Raw genomic sequence first — 4,899 nt, 5'->3', positions numbered from 1 at the left:
CAGCTAATGAGATCTCCATGTTAAAATCATGCAATATATAAAATTTAAGATGCAAGTGACTTTCAGATTCTAATTGGTGAATGCCAATGAATTTTGAAGATGCACTCTTTTGGTGTGTATTACTCTATTATTATACATATGAGAATCAATCACAATTGCCAAGTTCATGTTTTACTATTGTGTTTAATATATTCATTAAATACATTTTTATGTTATTTTAGCCTTTAAATCCTTTTTAAAATAATATTTGCATTCCTACAACCAAAATCTTCTATATGTCAAAAAATACCACCTTTTTAAAAAGTTGAACTTCAGGAAGACTACAATTCATGAACCCTGAAACTGTATGGGGACTGCTTTGCGAAGAAATGCATTCAGTAACCCTTGAGAAATTAAGATATTTGGGAACACTGCAATTCAAAAGAAGTATTACTGATATTTGTCGCCTCATCTGAATTCATGTTTAAATTGCGATAAGTGTTTTGGAATTAAGTTTGAGGGGAAGAATCTTGTGGTGCTTAAGATTATTTTGTCGTTAGTAAATTAAATTTTAATAGTTGCTTTTAGTAAACTTGAGGAAAGTGAGGATAAATTTGGAACTATAATAATCTTGAGAAAGGAGAAACATAGTTAACTAATTTAAACTTTATGCAAATTAAATTAGACTAGTGTTATATAAACTTTGCAATTTAGCATATGGAAAAATGATTAGCATATTTACTTTCAAAAAGTATTAGATATTTGTTAAACTAGGTGCACTTAGATCTATATTTAATAAGAATTTAGCCTCCATACGATTGTATTTTTCTAATACTTCTTAAACTCTTAAAACATTAAAAAGAAAAGGAATGTGGTGTGTTTTAATTTAAAGAAATGATAGTAGAATTCAAAATTATTACAAAGTCTATCCAAATATAATAATCCTCGAGGAATTATGCTTATGATTGAAACATTCATCCAAAAGTATGAAAAAAGGAGGTTTAAATGAAAAGCATATTGAGGAGAAGCGCCTTACTAAAAATTGGTTTTACTAAAATTCTTTTTAAATTGAAAACTTTACTACATTCTTAAATTTATTTATGTTTTTGAAGTATTAATAAACTATTTAAAGAAGAGCTTAATTTTGTATATTTGATATCTAATGTGCACTATTAGCATTTACTAATTTATTTTTGAAATAAAAATGAAATTATATTTTATTTGTTGAATGTAAAATTTCTTATAACCTCTAAACTGGAATAATTTAGTAGAGATATTGCATTTTCCTAACAATGGATCTTTTAAGGCATGATTCTAGCTAGTTTTCCATGAAACTCACTCCTATAAGTTAATTGATTCAATATTGAAGCATTGGTGTTACTTTGGGACAAGTAACATTTAAGTTTGAGGGATTTTGATGTGTATAAAAGTTAGCTAGTATTTCTTATTGTTTTATACGTTTTTTATGAATGAAATTGTACTTTAAGAAATGTATTTTTGTGTTTATCTTGCAGGTACAATAGGAAATTGAAGTGACGAAATTTGGAGAAGACATGGAGATTATAGATGCAAAGTGGCACCGACGCCTAGGCATTGGACCCTTGGGTGCCTAGGCGCCCGTTCCTATTTTACCAACCCGAGAGGTAGGCACCTTGGATGCCTAGGCGTTGCAAAATGAGCGCCTAGGCGTCGGACTCCTTGGGCGCTTAGGTGCCCATCCACTCTTTAGCAGATAGAGAGCTTGGCGCCTAGGCGCTAAAAACTATCAGAGGCAATTGTTGCAGTTCGAGACTTTAGACATGTGGATCGTGTGGGGGATCATGCAAGGTTGCTGAGGATTCGTGGAAGCCAAGTTAGAGAGCCAATAAATAGCAGTACATTATAGTCTTAGTGGAGATTGATGCCAATTGGTTACTTAGTGGGTTTTGCTTGTTGTGGAGATCCCTTCTTTTTCCATTGTGGAGGACAGGGTGAGTTCTACAGAAGCAAAAATCTAGGAATTCAAAAGACTAATGATTAGTTCGTTTCCTGGTCCTTGTAAAGGATAGAAAGCTAAATCTTTTTTAGTACTTTCTGTTGTCTTTCAGTTGTAACAATTGGATAGTGGATTTCTCTTTGTTTCAATGAATTTGTTTGGTGTTTTATCATGCTTATTGAGTATACTTTTTATTTTTATTTTTTTGATGATTAAGTAGAATGGATGGGATGAGAATTGTGTAGTATTTTAATTACTTTATATGGTGATGATAAACCTTCAAACCTTAAATTACTTTCAATTCTCGTCAAGTGAATTGTTAAAAGATGTTGTGAACCATAAGTTTTAGGAAATTTTATGGTAGAATAAACTAGGTTTTTCACATTAAGTTGTGGGGTATGGGCAGATATGCCTTGTAGAGAGATGTAAATGTTAGGGAAATACGATTTGATGAGTTAGTTATGGGATTTATGGAAATAAAATCATTTATAACCAAGTAACTTTATGTTATCGGGAGAAGGTAAAGAAGATTATTGCTTCTAATTTTCACTAAACTTTTCTACTTGCAATTCTCAATTACATGAAATCCTCTTAACTCATTACAAGGAGAGCCACTAAGTATTTGACATTTTCAATATAAATTTTATAATTTAGGATTAATTTTTTAGGAATTAAATTTTATATTTACTTGTGATGCTTTAGGATTACTCTACCCTTCTTTTGTTTACCCACTTTGAGCCATATCACTTCTTTTGACGCTTCGTTGGTGTCATCTCATAAGCCTCGATTTTCGGGCAGAACACCATCCGTTTGGGCGTGGTGATTCAACCCCTTATCTCTCAGTTAGGCTTGAAAGCATATTTTGGACCCTATGAGATGACCTGATTATTTCAATAGCCTCTTGCCGGTGAGACGCTATTCATTTGGGATGTGAGAGACTCACTCGCTGCCCTGTGGCTCTATGAGAGCTTTGAAAGCATTGAGACACTCTTATGAGATAATCATGCTTTGTGACATCCTCTCACCAACCATCACTTGAATGAAAGCATGGCTCCTCTAATAGTGAGGATTATTGGGCATCCCCCAAGATGTAATTAATTAAATGAGATATGTCCCTTCGAGAGTTGTCTTGACCCCATTAAAAAACAACATTTGTTTATGGTTCTCTGATTACTTAAGTAGCTTATGTAGATATTCTTTCATGAATTTTTGGTTCAAGATGACTCGATTCAATCTTGTTCAGACGTACACCCTTGACCTATTACACGAAGTTTATCGCACATGAGCTCTTCATGTTTTTTTCAATTTTGTCTTCTCAATATCAGTTGTTCCATTTTTCCAGATCCTTCATCTTCTTAGAATCGTTCCAATGGTTCATGTAAGAGGGTATTCTTGGAAAAGAAAATTTTAAGATGATGATGATTAGACAGGTTTGCGACTCACAGTTACAAAAAACTGAAACATCACCTCCGACTACTCCTTGTTTGCCATCGTCAAACACCGCTACTTGTTGCGATAAATCCACTCCTGGGGTCGTGACGTGCGTAGCAGAGTAATGATGCAATGTGCAAAGTAAAAGACTGGTGTCACGAAATAATGAAGTACCGTGCAGAGTAAAGACTAAAGTTGCAAAGTAACAACATCATACGAAGCAGTGCACAATCTAAACATTGTGTAACGACACACGTAAAATACGGTGTACCAAAGTTCCAACATCTAATTTCAACTGCAATCACTCCCGACTATTGTAAAATGAATCATTGTACATACGACCATTGTATTTCAAAGAACTGTGTAACCATTTCACACACATGGGATAAGAACTTGTGTGCATGTACTCATAAGTTTATAGTATATTGTTTTGACTTGACCAAGCCTCATAGTTTTTTTTTTTCTTTTTGAGGTTTTCACATAAAAAAAACTTATGATGTTTTTAAATGTCACTTCACTTTGCATGACGTCTCTACATACCACTTATAGTGTATTGTTTTGATTACGTTAAGCCCCACAGGTTTTTTTCCTTTTTGGGTTTTTTACATAAAAATTTCTGGCGTTACTAAGCGACACTTCACGTACATGTGCATGTGTGTTGGACGTTTATACAGTGTTAAGATGCTAAATGATCATCGTATCACCGTGAATCTTTCATCACAAAACAAAAACAACAACTACGAGCGATATATTTTATTAATAATTAAAATCCATCTTTTTTAGATATAACTAATATGAGACACACACACACACACACACACACACACACACACACACACATATAATATGAGTAATATTTTTAAATTGACTAAAACACTACAAAGATTTATAATCAATTAAAATTAATAATTAAAAATAGAATAAGAATTTATTAAATTCTTACACACTGATGGATTCGAACCCGAGACCTGAGTGGAATTACGACCTTCATAGAGGCTGCTCTACCAACAGGTTGCGGAATGTGTGCGTGTATGCATGTATGTATATGTATAATTATATATATAGAGAGAGAGAGACGGACACACACACAAACACACACATGTATGTATGTATGTGTATATGCATACATGCGTGTGTGTTGGTCGTTTATACAGTGCTAAGATGCTAAATGATCACCATGTGAATCTTTCTTCACACGACCAAAACAATAACAGGAAGCATTTAAATCTTGATAAAAAGCCATTCAGAGCTCCGATTTCAGCAAACTTACTGTCAAACATACCGACTCGATAAGAATGACTTAATTATATCAAAGTTAGTACAATCCGAGTCAAATCAAGCCCGGATCAAGTCATTAAACCACTATTGGAAGATCTTTGGATATATTTGGAATGTCAAACGAATTGCAAAGCTGTCAAGTTTATACTCGAATCGAGCGTCTTGACTAAACAAATCCAACGAGCCCAATATCACTAAATTCTGATATCATTAAGGCACTCAAATGTCCATTAAAC

This window comes from Phalaenopsis equestris, unplaced genomic scaffold, assembly GCF_001263595.1.
Source record: "Phalaenopsis equestris unplaced genomic scaffold, ASM126359v1 Scaffold001196, whole genome shotgun sequence".
Classification (NCBI taxonomy): Eukaryota; Viridiplantae; Streptophyta; class Magnoliopsida; order Asparagales; family Orchidaceae; genus Phalaenopsis; species Phalaenopsis equestris.
This window is presented reverse-complemented; position numbering follows the sequence as displayed.